The sequence below is a fragment of the Elgaria multicarinata genome, chromosome 4 (genome assembly GCF_023053635.1).
Source record: "Elgaria multicarinata webbii isolate HBS135686 ecotype San Diego chromosome 4, rElgMul1.1.pri, whole genome shotgun sequence".
Classification (NCBI taxonomy): domain Eukaryota; kingdom Metazoa; phylum Chordata; class Lepidosauria; order Squamata; family Anguidae; genus Elgaria; species Elgaria multicarinata.
In genome coordinates, this window is record NC_086174.1 from 16516513 (window position 1) to 16531809 (window position 15297).

Below are 15297 nucleotides of genomic sequence, written 5' to 3' on the forward strand. Positions count from 1 at the left end.
CTACACTTCAACATTTTGCTGCAGTTACCACTTGTTGACTGTGAAAGATGAGTCACCTGGGTGGGTCAGAGAGTTTGCACCACACAAGATGTATCAATGTACATGTGTTGGGGGAGAGAAGGCAGGATTTATTTATTTATTGGCATCCCTTGTGAATTATCAATCCTTATATATCAACAGGCATCAGGCATTATATCTAGATGGACCTTCCATGTATGAAGACATTATTTTTAGGGATGTGCTCCGCTCCGATTGGAAGCGGAGAATCAGAAGCGAATTGGCCTGCTTCGCCTTGCCCAGAGGCGGAGTAGAAGTGGACCGGGGACCCGTAGAAGCACAGCGAAGAGAAGCGCACATACGCGGAGCACTTCTCTTTTCGCAGACCGATCCGATCGCCATTTTGCAAAATTTCACCCATAGGATTGCATTGGGGAAAAGAATAGGGGATAACTGTGTTGTTTTTTAAGCTATCTTTCTGAAACTTCTTGTGCTTGGAGAGTCATGGCTGGGGGTCATCTTGAGCCTACTCCCAGCTCTCTGCATGCTGCGGTTCGCTTGCTAGAATTTTTGGGAAAATCGGGTAAAACAGCAGGAAAATGTACCTTTTTCGAAGGGCTGAGGGGCAGAGTCAACTCCCAGTCATGATCACATGATCCCAAAGTTGGAGGAGGGGATAGGCAAAACGGGTAACTTGGGATTCTGGGAACTTCTCTTTTTTTATTATTTATTTATTTATTTATTACATTTCTATACCGCCCAATAGCCGGAGCTCTCTGGGCGGTTCTTAGTCTGAACGGACTTTTCCCAGTGTTTTTTAAAACAGTAGCCCCACCAAATGCACAAACACAAACTGAAATCATATACTAAGCCAATAATAAGAGATAGAAAAAACACAGCACTGCTATCCACCCTAACTTTGGGGAACAACTAAATAGATGTGGTGCAAGGGGATGAGCTCCCCTAGGGCCTGTGGACATGCCCTGTGCACTCTCCTGTCCTTGGAGGGCCATCAGAGCCCTCCAAAGGTAAATCACTGGAGAGAATGCCTATCATGAGTTGAAGTGATCGTTTGCTTCTTAAAGACTGGTACCTAGACAGGACCAGTCAAATTGGCAGATGATTCCCCCTCCTCTTGGGCACATCCACTCCCCTCGTACTGGTAAAAGACAGATATAGCCTTTTTTAAAAAAATTCTTCTTGTTGTTTATTGAGCAACACTGCTGCTTTTAATTCCACCCCTCCTTTGTTTATTTATTTATTTATTCCATTTTATATGCATTACTGGCTTTGAAACTATCCTTGGCTCACTTCCTTGTGCCCCCAGAAATGTCTGCTGCCTGCCTGCCTTCCCCCCCTCCTCCCCTGCCCACCTCGCAGGGATGGTTTTTGTGTGTCTTGCTTTGACTCAGGGGAGAAGTCCTTCCTGTGCTCAAGTTCCAAATCAATTTTTCAAGTGTGGAAGAAGATTCATATTTAGGTTTATCTCTACTCCCCAATTCATGGTATGTTGGGATTTCCTTTGAAATGGGCCCATTGAGCTGTCTGCAGATACTGGGGTGTCCGATTTTCAAAAATTCCCCAAAAATCAGGGGATGATGGGATTGGCTTCAAACTTGGCATCCATGTCAACACATGGATTAGCTGTCATGGGACCGAAGGTGAGGTTTCAGACATGCAAATTGACATAGTTGTAAAATGGGACTTGATTTGGGGTGAGTTAAAAGGTTTAAGCCCCGCCAAAAATCAGGGAATGATGGGATTGCCTTGAGTCTTGGCGTGCATGTGTATCCCTGGATAATCTATCATGGTGCCGAGTTTGAGGTTTCTAACGTGCAAATTGATGGAGCTATCGAAAGGGGTGTGAATGGGGTGCCCGATTTTCAAAAATTCCCCAAAAATCAGGGGATGATGGGATTGGCTTGAAACTTGCCGTCCATGTGGACACATGGATAATCTGTCATGGGACCGAAGGTGAGGTTTCTGACATGCAAATTGATGTAGCTGTAAAATGGGACTTGATTTGGGGTGAGTTAAAAGGTTAGAGCCCCGCCAAAAATCAGGGGATGATGGGATTGCCTTAAGTCTTGGTGTGCATGTGTATCCCTGGATAAGCTATCATGCTTCCGAGTTTGAGGTTTCTAACGTGCAAATTGACGGAGCTATCGAAAGGGGTGTGAATGGGGTGCCCGATTTTCAAAAATTCCCCAAAAATCAGGGGATGATGGGATTGGCTTGAAACTTGGCATGCATGTGTATACATCCATGAGGTGTCATGGTGCCAAACTTGAGGTTTCTAACTTTAACAGAAAAAAAGTTGTATACTTTTTTAGCTTTCAATGCAATCCTATGGGGGGGAAACGGAGCTCCGATCCGGATCCGGAGCTCCGCAGCGGAGCGGAGCGGACATAGGCGGAACGGGGGCAGAGCGGAGCAGCCCGATCCGCAAGTCACGGATCTGGAAGAGAAGCAGAGCGGGGGGTCCGTGCACACCCCTAATTATTTTATATATCTGATACTAGGCATAATGTTCAGAGAAGGATTTCTGCGTGCATGACCCATTTGATACTCTGAATGTGAGCACGACCATGTGTACGCTGAAAATATTCACAAATTATCGAACGCGTGTTTCCATTTGTCTCATTCCCGAGTCCCAGTGCAGTTTGTGCAATGTCCTCCTTTGTGCAAATTTCCTCACTAGACTGAATTAGCCCTGCTATGGAGGGTTGTGGAGGAAATTTGTGCAAATTTAAGGAGACATGTGGAAATCTCCCATGTCATCGTTGCTCAATTTGTGCAAGTTCCCTGTTCACCCGGCGCAAGCAGCAATCGTAAAGATGAACAAGAATTAGGGGAGAGATGAGCAGGAAGATGATGTCTGGGGAATCCAGGGCCGTGGCTAGACCTAAGGTTTATCCCAGGATTTTCCTGGGGTCAAACCTGTTCATCTAAGTGCCACACAGGGCATCCAGTGCTCAGGCAGGGATGAACCCGGGATGATCCTGGGATAAACCTTAGGTCTAGCTATGGCCCAGATGAACTTGAACATCATTCACTCACCTCTAAGGCCATCAACCATCATGTCTTGTTCATGAGCTTCGCAAAGGCATCTGGCTGGCTGTGGTTGAAGATTGAATTCTAACCTATTCTGAACTGTTGCATCTCAAAGGCCTACTTCAGGCAGTCATGATTCAAATCGTGAAGGGGCCTGGTTGGGCAGGGCTTCCCTCCCACTGTTGGAAACCCTACACATAATGAAGGTAGCCCTATTCAGACTCAGGAGCATTGTCAGGATGTGATGCCCCATGTGCATAGGCGTGTGCAAGGGGTGTGTTGTGGCACACCCTAATATCTCAAGCAATAAGTGCTAAATTGAGAGGGACATTAAGCAGAGATTCAGAGGGGGATCCAGATGCAGCAGGAACTGTCCTCCAGCTACCCTCCAGCTGCTCCACTGCCACCACCCTTGACAGCATGACATTGCTCCTGGTAGCAGGAGTGAAAAGGAATCACTGTGCTGGGAGTCACCTTCAAGGAGGCCAGGAGGAGATGCCCTGAAGGCTAATATCACCTTGTAAGCCCCTGCTCTGGCCAGTGTCACCACAAAGCCCTACCAATGCTGGGGATTAAGGAGTGTCTCCTCATTCCTCCCCCCTCACCTGCAATGGCCCTCCCACAGTCAGGCAAGCTGAATGCAGAGTAGGGCATAATAGTCTACAGTGTTTAATAAATAAATGAATAAAAATAATGTCCTTTATGATTGAGGATTCAATAAATGATCACCTTAAAAGAATTCCCTGGATGCCCACCCTAATGAAACGTGCAGCACATGCCTATGTCCATGCGATACTGCTCTATACTATGGATGGTCAAAAGCTGAATAATTTTGGTCTTTGGAATGAGTATTGACATACTCAGGACAGTAACTTACCTGACAGAATTGTACAAAAAACTAAGGCTATTCCAGGGCCTCCTGAACTCTTTCGGAGGCGTCTTCAGAGCTTCCAAATCAAACCTGATGCACTTCGGGCTGCTTTGGGCCTTGTCCAATCCACATCAGTTCCAGATCCAAAGCGAGATCTAGTGTGGTATAGTGGCTAAAGTGTTGGACTGGGAGTCGGGAGATCCGGGTTCTAGTCCCCACTTGGCCATGGAAGCTGACTGGGTGACTTTGGGCCAGTCACAGACTCTCAACCTAACCCACCTCACAGGGTTGTTGCTGTGAGGATAAAAATGGAGAAGAGGAGGATTATGTATGCCGCGTTGGGTTCCTTGGTGGAAAAAAGGTGGGATATAAATGCAACAAATAAATAAATAAATTCAGGACATTCAAAGTGGGTTGGATGTTGCAGGTTCCTGGGCATGAAGCCAACAGGGAGTCCATCAGACTCTGTGCTCACCCTCCTCCCCACTCACCGTGGTGAGCCACTGCCCTGTCTGCCCATGGGCAATACCTGACCTGTCTAGCAGCCACCCATCCTCGATGATGGCAGGTCTGTCATTTCCTAGATCTAATGTTCAATCTGCAGTGGCCAGAAATGGCCCTTTTCAGCCTCTAGAGTTTAGAACAGCCCACTTGGGCCGTAGCTAGACGTAAGGTTTATCCCAGGATTGCCCTGGGGTCAAACCTGTTCATCTAAGTGCCACACAGGGCATCCAGCACTCAGGCAGGGACAAACTCGGGATGATCCTGGGACAAACCTTATGTCTAGCTATAGCCCAGGTGTGGGATTCAGATTCAGACCTGAGCTAGTGCACAGCCCTAGTGAAAACACAGTCTGTGTAATTGATCATCTAGAGAATATATATATATATATATATATATATATATATATATATATATATATATAAACTTGTTCAGGCTTTCAGGTGCTTACTCTCATCCAGAACTGAATTGAATTTTGATGCCTACAGTTGCAGACAATGCAAGTTCAGAAGGGACGAAAATATACATGAGTTTCTGTTAATGTTCTTCTACAGTTAAAACAGTTTCTGGATGTGAATACAAATCAGTATGGAAAAGTTAGCTTGCACATTGCCAGAATCCCAAATCAGGAGACAAAAATGAGACAGCAAAATCAGTTGGAAATGTGTGCAGACTCCAGAAAACACAGAAAGAAAACACAAATAAAATATAACCAGAGGCAATATCAGACTGCTTTTGTACAATTGCTCGATAGATGTAAACGTGCCGTTCCAGACACACACATACAGTTTCCCATTCAGTTTAATTTCTGTATATTTATGTCTCCATGTTAAGAGACAAAAGCCATCTTTGCTCATCATCCACCTAACCCTTTTTTTTAAATGCCTGAATAGGGCTGCTGTCTTTGTGGATTCTGATCCAAGTGATCTGTACTTTTTAGACTAATCTGCAGATTAGAACTTATTCACTGGCTGTCACACTCCCAAATCTTCCGATGCACTTCTCAGACAAAAAGTAAAAGTCAATAAATCATCAAAATACACAAAGAAGCATAAATTTTGTAGGGATGTTGCAGGGGTCTGGCTGGGTCTGGGGGTCCAACAGATTACCCCATGTCCCCCCCACCAGAAACAGTTGGGTGCTAGTGGTGCATTCATGGGCCCTTGCTTTGAATGCCCCCACAGGCCAACAACCACAGCCTCTCACTCTCATCTGCAGCCTCCATTGTGCACAACAATGGAGGCTCTGGAAATTGTGTGTTTCCCCCATTGCACAAAATAGGGTTTTTATGGTCGCCATTTATGCAATGGGGGAAAGACATAATTTCCAGTGCCTCTATTGTTGCACACAACGGAAGCTCTGGATGAGGGTGGATGGGTTCACAATGGCATCGGACACTTACCGAGTCTTGAAAGAAGCTCACACAGGGTCGGACAGCAGTGGGGTGAGTGTCCAAAGAAATCTGATGTGGGTGAATCGGTCCATCCATACATTATACCTGCAATCCTATATCCATGTATCTGGGAGTAAACGCCATTGAACTCAATGGAGTGTTCTTACAGGAAGTCATGGATAGGCTTGAACTGCTTTAAATGGGCCTTCTTTGTGGTGGCCCCTCAACTGTAGAATGATCTCCCTGATGAGGCCTGCCTGGTGCTAACATTGTTATTTTTTTGACACCAGGTCAAGACTTTTCTCTTCTCCCAGGCATTTAGCAATATCTGATGAGCCTGGGTCTGTTTTTTTTAGACTCATCGGTTTGTTTTTTAAAGTTGTTGTAGCAGTTTTAAATGTGTGTATATTGTATGTTTTTGTGGTTTTTAATTTTTGTATATTGTTTTTAATAGGGGTGTGCACGGACTCCTGAGCCTCTTCGCGGCCGATCCGCAAACTGCGGATAAGGCCCGCTCCGCCCTGCCTCGATCCACCTGGGGGCCACTCCGCTCCACTGCAGAGCTCCAGCTCCGAATCAGAGCTCCACAGTGGCGGGGAGTGGCGTCAGGTAAGCCCCCCTCCCTCCTCCCCCTTACCTATGTCCATCGTGGCCCATCCCAGCTTCACTAGAGCCCGCGGCTCAACCAGGATCTGTAGACCCCAGCCTACACTTTCTGTTTGAGCCACGGGCTCTAGTGAAGCTGGGATGGGCAGCAACGGACTCAGGTAAGACCCCACTCCCTCTTGTTCCCTTACCTGGCTCTGCCGCCATTGCTGTACGGGCGGCGGCGGCAGCAGGGCCAGGTAAACCCCCCTCCCTCCTCTCCCTTACCTGCGTCCATACGTGGTCCCATGGCTGCTTCAACTGAGCCCGAGGACTCAAACAGGAAGACTAGGCCGCAGTTGTGGCCTAGTCTTCCTGGTTGAGTCCTCAGGCTCAATTGAAGCAGCCACGGGACCGCAGACGGACTCAGGTAAGACCCCCCCTCCTCCTTGGTCCCTTACCTGGCTCTGCTGCCGTCACCGCACGGGCGGCGGCGGCAGTGGCAGGGCCGGGTAAACCCCCCTCCCTCCTCTCCCTTACCTGCGTCTGTCCGCGGTCCCATGGCTACTTCAACTGAGCCCGAGGCCTTGCGGCCTAGTCTTCCTGTTTGAGTCCTTGGGCTCAGTTGAAGCAGCCGCAGGACCGCAGACGGACGCAGATAAGGGAGAGGAGGGAGGGGGGTTTACCTGGCCCTGCCGCCGTTGCTGCAGGGCCTAGTAAACCCCACTTACCTTTTTGGCGGAGCTCCGGATCAAGGCGAAGGATCCGCCTTCACCTCGATCCGCTCCGCAATGCTCCGCAGGTCCCCCAATCCTAGTGTGACCATATGAAAAGGAGGACAGGGCTCCTGTATCTTTAACAGTAATGTAGAAAAGGGAATTGCAACAGGTGTCAATTTTAGTGCGTGAAATTCCCTCTTCATCACAACAATTAAAGCTACACTAGCTGTAGTAGAGTGGCTAGATACAAAAGAGGGCAAGGCTTCTGCAGCTTTAACTGTGTTGATGAACAGAGAATTTCACCCACTTCAGTTGACACCTGCTGAAATTCCCTTTTCTACATTACAGTTAAAGATACAGGAGCCCTGTCCTCCTTTTCATATGGTCACCCTACCCAATCCTCTTCGCCTCCGCCTTAAGGGTAGGCGAAGCCCCCTGCTCCGCTCCTGCTTCTCCGGTTTGAGGAGAAGCGGAGCACATCCCTAGTTTTTAAGTGTCTTAATCTTATGTAAACCACCCAGAGAGCTTTGAAATGAAGAAGAAGAAGAAGAAGAAGAAGAAGAAGAAGAAGAAGAAGAAGAAGAAGAAGAAGAAGAAGAAGAAGAAGAAGAAGAAGAAGAATTCTCCATGTAGCTTTTTATTTTAAATTGCAGATTAGTGTGGTGGCAAGTCAGGGGAAATGAAAGCACATGCAAAAGTGTGAAGGGACACATGTGAAAGTGACACAGACTGGAAATAGATGGATATGGCTATCCCTAAAGGAAATATAGATGATATAAGAATGGTCCAAACAGGTCACAATGAATCCACATAAGAAGCCCCACTTGTGCAGGCCTGGCAGGTGAAACAGATACCACAACAAAATATCCACTTGATCTAAACAAAGAAGACTGATATTTCTTTGACTGAGAAGGAAACTTGGAAGAAACTTCCCCCTTTCCCTTCGTGAAGCTGTTTCTTGCTACATTAGCATTAACGGCTGACAGGGAAACCAAATACAGGATAAATGGATTCAAAATGGCTCCCGTTGTGCTAATGCCTTGCTTGCTATTTAATTTGTCACCTGCTAGGGAGCATTCAGCTTCATGGGGAGCATTCTTAAGCTACAGCTTGGAGGCAAGAGTTCGGAAAAGCAAAGTCATTTCATTTGTTCAGGCATTTGGACTCGGATGTAAAGTTGTTTAGGAGCAGTCCTAGTGAGAGTTATCGGTGCCATTTCATAATATGTAAAGGCAGTGTGTAATTAAAGATGTTGCATTACATTCAGGTTATTTCATGACTGTTTGGGTGATTGTGTTGTTAGCTGTCCAGCATTCCAGAATTGGAGAAGGTCAGGATATAAAAATATTGAATGAAATGAATGGGTGAAAACACAGCATTCCAAAGAACAACACATTTTCAGGTCAAGTAGGAAGCAAGGTTACTTCCATAAATACCCCTCCACTGGTTTGTTTGAGTGGAGAACAAGGCCTCTATACCTTTCATGGCTGTGTAGAAGAGGAGATTTTTATGTAGGCACTCTGAGGCCATAGCTAGACCTAAGGTTTATCCCTGGATCATCCAGGGGTCAAACCTGTTCATCTAGGTGACACACAGGGGATCCAGTGCTCAGGCAGGGGCGAACCTTGGATGATCCCAGGATAAACCTTAGGTCTAGCTGTGGCCTGAGAAAATTATCAGTGGGGAGAAAATTTTCACTTTCTGAAGTGTTGTCTTCTACAGAACTAATCAATGTACCAAAGCCCAGTCCAGTAAGAATTGTGGCATATCAGATATTGTAAAATAGGCTGCTATCTGCTTCATGCCAACTGTCTGATACTATCAAATGAATTTTACAGTATTGAGTTTTAAATTGGTCAGCTCCATATAAGCTGTTAGATACTATCAAATACTGGCCACTAAATGATAGATAATACAAATGCCTCCCATTGTGGTAGTACTTGGAATTGTTCAAGGCATTTCATAAACATCTTGTAGTTACCACAATGTCACAGACATTAACTTATGACAACCCTGTAAGACCATCCTGTAGGAATGATCTCCTCACTGAGGCCTGCCTGGCACCAACACCATCATCCTTTGGAGGCCAGTTTAAAACTGTCCTCTTCTGCCAGGCATTTAACGGCACATGATGAAGCATTTATGCCAGCTGTTTGACAGGTCTAAGTATTTTATTGGAATTGCTTTTTAGCTGTTTAAATTACTTTTAAATTCTGTATAATTGTATTGATGCTGTATTTTTCTCTGCTGAATTGTTGCAAACTGCCCAGAGAGCTTCAGCTATTGGGCAGTATAGAAATTCATCATCATTATCATCAACATCGTCATTTTCATCATCATCTAGTGAATTAATGGTGGTGAGAAATTAACTCAGGTCTTCCTGATTTCTAGCTCAGCTTTCTGGCCAGCTATACCACACTGTCTGTCTCTTCTGCCAAGACGCTTGTTCATGCGCTGGTTATTTCACGGTTGGACTACTGCAACCTTCTTCTCTCTGGCCTTCCTTCTTCTCACATCAGTCCGTTGGTTTCTGTTCACCACTCTGCCGCAAAGATCATCTTCTTGGCTCGCCGCTCTGACCATGTTACTCCGCTTCTGAAATCTCTTCATTGGCTTCCAATTCACTTCAGAATCCAATATAAACTTCTCCTGTTAACCTTCAAAGCTTTTCACGGTCTAGCTCCTTCCTATCTCTCCTCTCTCATCTCACACTATTGCCCCGCTCGTGTTCTTCGCTCCTCTGATGCCATGTTTCTCGCCTGCCCAAGGGCCTCTACTTCCCTTGCTCGACTTCGTCCATTTTCTTCTGCTGCCCCTTACGCCTGGAACGCTCTTCCAGAACATTTGAGAACTACAAGTTCAATCGCAGCTTTTAAAGCTCAACTAAAAACTAAAAACTTTTCTTTTTCCTAAAGCTTTTAAAACTTGATGTTGTGCGAACTTTATACTGTTAGTTTTACCCTACCCTGTGCCTGCTTACCCTACCCTGTGCCTGTTGGCATTCTCTTCCCCTCCTTATTGTTTTACTTTGATTTTATTAGATTGTAAGCCTATGCGGCAGGGCCTTGCTATTTACTGTTTTACTCTGTACAGCACCATGTACATTGATGGTGCTATATAAATAAATAAATAAATAAATAATAATAATAATAATAATAATAATAATAATAACAACACACTCAGCATATCATCCTTTATTGCCTGCTACCTGTCAGATACTGTCAAATATTGCATCATCTTCAGTTGTCAAATGCACTTGGAGAATACCACACAATCACCAGAATACTGGAATGTATTACAACCACCCCTGTATTTTCAGAGGACATCCAACTTTTAGTTTCACAGAACAGAATTTCTAAGCAACCAAGTGAGGGTGCCTCCAACTCTAGCATAGCCCTGGTGAGGTAGGCAATGGGAAAAACTTGAGTTCTTCCAATGACACCGCAGCACATGGCATGCGTCAAACCAGTGCACAGCTTCTTTGAATCTATTGGACCTCCTTCTTAGAGGATGAGGCTCAGGTGGTCATCAGGCCTGAACAGGGTATAGAAGGGCTCATCTGAGGTCCTTTGAGAACACACGGTGCATATGCACCAGAGAACTTTAAAAAATGCTAAATGAGGATTCATGTGAGATCATCACAGAGATATGGCAACATCAAGAATAGATCTAAATCATGGCTTTTAAGATGGCCTTGAAGTACTCCGTAATATGTCCACTGAGGACAGTAACTCTGGATTTTTTAATAGACGTATGCATCCTCGCAAGTGTGGAACTCTCCGCTTAAGTGGAAATGACTCATCATTGTCTCCTGGGTTTCCTGGCATTATTTTTCCCAAGTGACATTCAGAATCAGGATGTTGGATCCCATCCAGTTGCATGGCTCTTCATTTTGCCCGATAGCCTGCTCTTCCTCTTCCTGGATTTGCTTGCTCTTCGAACTCACAGGGAGAAAGAATTGCTTCCTGATTGCATGTTCTGTAATCACTTTGCTGATTGTTTCCCTGTTACACTCTCCAAAATGTTGTTCTCTGTGTAAGAATTAATGTGTTCTGATGTCGAGAGGTTGGAGCCATACGCTCGTCTGTCGATTTTTGCTGGCAACTTTCCCTTTTGCGGTCAACACCTTTTGATCAAATCTGTGGGCGCCTTCATTACAGAAGGTCTTTTTAGCAGGTAATGCCCAGATAGGAAACCACGTGCTCCATACAAAATAATAATTATATGCTTTTATGATGAATAATAAATGCATGCTCAACGTTCCTTGCAAATGGATGTGACCTTGCAGATGACCTTTCATTCATAAAGGCTTTGAGGATTTGCAGCCGCTGAACAGAAACTTAGCACACTTCACTAAAAGCAAAGGGATTGTCAATCGTAGGGTCTGTGTGTGGCTACACTGAAGCATTCCCCCACCAAAAGATTCTAGTGATGTAAAACAGTTTTGTGTATACTTTCCAAAAATGTACTTATTTTGTGTACACTTCCCACTAATATGTACATTTTAATATGCATTTCCCCCAACAAACTGCATTGCCAAATAACTCTGTCCCCCCAGGAATGAGTCTAGGAAAATCAAGTTGGGAGAGGAAGAAGGAGAATTCAAAGACCAGAGGAGCAAGGAATTAATCCATGTGATTTTAGAGACATGGGACTGAAAGCTAGGGAAGCAAACAGAGTAGAAGAAAATATTTTGGAGGGACTGCCCCACTAACTCTGGCTACCGTTGCTTCCCTTTCAAGTCATCACAGCTTCTCCCTGACTTACATACTTCCTTTCTTCCTTCATCTGTCTGTCTTTCTTCCTTTCTGTCTTTCTTTCAATTGCAGGGAAATATTTGTCCCCTTTGTGGGCAAATTCATCCATATGAACCAGAGGTGTGCAAAAATGGCCTCTCGGGCAGATAAATTTAGAGTAGGGGAAATTCTCCAACAGTTTCTCACAGATAAGGCTCACCATTGGGAATGAAGGAAGCACCCTTCCTCCCTTCTTTCTTTCCTTCCTTCCTCTTTCTTTCTTTCTTTCATTTTCTTCCTTCCTTCCTTCCTTGGATTATTTATTTATTTATTTATTTATTTATTTATTTATTTATTTATTGGTGGGAGACAACAGCAGCCACTGTGTTGACAGCCTGGTCCCCATTTGACATCCCCCACAGTGCCCCATACCTAGTATCATTTCAGGGCATTGGGAAGTGTGGGGGAAGAGAAACGGAGATGGACACCACAAAAATGGAGAAGAAAATTTGGAGAATATTCTACAAAGGGTCCTTTTCTTCCAAAGGAGACAAGAAAAAGCTCCGAACGTTTTTTGAGAAAAGTTACCTTACGAGACATTTTGACAGAGCATTAGTTGTCATTGTTCAGGCCTAAGCACCTTCTCCAGGGTCTTCCAAACATGAATTTTATGAAAGGTGATTGAGGATACATTTTGAATCTAATGCATATGCTTATAATACTGCTATCCCCCTGCAAATTCTGTAGTGGATGGGAGGAGAGCAGTTTCAGGAACGAGATAGAGCAAGTTCTGTGCCAAAGTTGGTCCTGCAATTTCCTGAACGTTGTCTTCCCCCATGAAAGATGCTTCAGGGTTGTTGTTTTTTGCCTCAGTCTCAGGACTCTTTGTTTGTATCACCTAGCATTGTCTATTCTGAATAATCACATCTCTCCAGGTTCCCATGTAGAGGCCTTCACATCACCCACTATCTGGTACTTTAAACTTGAGATGCTAGCCATTGAACCTGAAACCTTCAGCATGCCAAGCATGTGTTCTACCACCGAACCAAAGACCCTCAGATTCTAGAACTTGAAGTCATCCAACAAAGCAATGGGCCTTAGATGCCTTCAGATCAAGACAGATTCATGGAGGGCAGATGTATCAATGGCTAGTCCACTCCAGTGCAGATTGGAGACCTCCTTTAGAGTTCTGACTGGCTTTGACTGAAATTGGAGTGGATTCACCACCCTACTAACATTGGGGACACCAGCTTCCACTGAGCCCAATTACTGGGAGGTAGCCCCTTAGAGGGAGCCACTAAGAGGACATGGCAGCTAAAAAAACCCTCTCCCAAAAGAGCTGGGCCTCAGCTAGACTTAAGGGTCTAGCACGATGGAGGGGTGAGGATCTTGCAATATTGTTATTGTGAGATCGCCCCCCGTTTACACACGGCGCACGATGTCCTTGGAGGAACGTGACATCGTGCCCACCATTTTGTTTGTTTGTTTTCTTAAATGAGACAAGCGCAGGAACGCTCGTACACAAATTGTAAGTTTTTTTATTTAAAACATTTTTCCCTGCTCACCCCACCCCACCCCAGATTGGCGCACAGCTCCTGTTGAGCTCTGCACCCAGTGCGTGGTTCCCAGCTCCTCGCGAGTAACTGCAAGGAGACGGAACAAACCTCGACACCCGCCCACACGTTCCATGGTCTTGGGGTCATCCCGAGACGGCGGAAAAAGCAGGCTACAACTATAGGGCCATATCCCGGGGGAAAGGAGGGATCATCCCTCCCTGCTCCCAGGATCCCCTGTGCAACATGTGGATGCACAGGGATGATCCCGGGGTGATCCTCAGGATATTGCCCCATCTAGCTATAGCACTGGTGCCAACATTGAGGTCCCACACCACTGAAGTAATGCCAAGAGAGGCCCTTTGCCTTGAAAATGATTCTGGTCATTGCAGAGTTATGCAACACGTCCTCAGTGATCAGGGCTCTCTTTTAATTTCATGCTCAGGAAAATGTGGAAACCCTTGCAGATGGAAGAGTTCTGTGTGTACATTAGAGCCTCTGCCACCCGCCAAGAAACCCAACTGTATGAGTTGCGAAAGGCTGCAATCCTAAGCGCAGTTAACTGCTGAGAGACCATCAACTTTAATGGGATTCAAGCAGCCCAACTGAGTGCAGGACTGCAGCCAAGGATGACAGCTGATCTATTTTAATTAAATTATCCTGTTTCCTAATTCGATGGTTTCCTAGTGCGTGCGGAGTCAATGTCCTTATAAACCATCTAGACAACTGTTGGCACACTTAATTTCTTTTCTATCTTTCTGTTCTCCCCGGGTCTGCATTGTGCCCTGTTTCCTTTAATGGCGACTTTAAAGTCTCTAGAAAACCCAGAGAACCAATTATTCCATGAAAAGACGATGCGGGCATTTGCCGAGCAGCCTGTCAGATGTAGCCTGCAGTGCAGTGCTACCTTTGCTCTGAGCTCAGCCTTACGAGTGCACCTTCCAGCGATGCTCTGCTCTGCTGTAGGCCTCCTCTGCGAAGACACCTTGTCATCTCAATTAATATTAAAGCTTTCTTCTTCGTTTCGATAAAAAATCAGGGAGCACGGCAGTTCATTGCATTGGCTTGTTATCTTTCAGGCACATGAGATATTCAGTTGAGTCCCCATGGTACCTCCTTCTTAAAAACAACAGCAACAACAGCATAGAGCATACTTTTGTTCATGCCTTCCCTTGAGTGGGGCCGGCTGGCGGGGGGGGGGGCAGGGGGGGGAGAGAACAACCAACGATGTACTCTGTTTTAAGTTTCTAAGAACATAAGAAGCGTCATGCTGGATCAGACCAAGGGTCCATCTAGTCCAGCACTCTGTTCACAGCCATTGGCCAGGGGTGAACAAGCAGGACATGGTGCAGCAGCACCCTCCCACCCATGTTCCCCAGCAACTGGTGCACACAGGCTTACTGCCTCGAATACTGGAGATAGCACACAACCATCAGGACTAGTAGCCATGGATAGTCTTTGCCTCCAGGAACTGATCCAACCCCCCTTTTAAAGCCATCCAAATTGGTGGCCATCACTGCATCTTGTGGTAGTGAGTTCCATAATGTAACTATTCACTGTGTGAAGGAGTCCTTCCTTTTATTTGTCCTGAATCTCCCACCAATCAGCTTCATGGGATGACCCCGGGTTCTAGTATTTTGAGAGAGGGAGAAAAATGTCTCCCTATCCACATTCTCCACACCATGCATACTTTTGTACAGGTGTTTGCAGTTTCAAGAGCCCACTTCAGCTCATAGCTGTTTCGTCATCATTTGCTGATTACCTCGGGAGAGTTTGATAGGATTGGATTTCATTTGCATGCATGATCTCACTCTGAACAGCCTGCTCTCTCATAACGCAAGCTGAACCTGACCACCCCAGGGAGTTTTTACACAAACCGTTTTTTAAA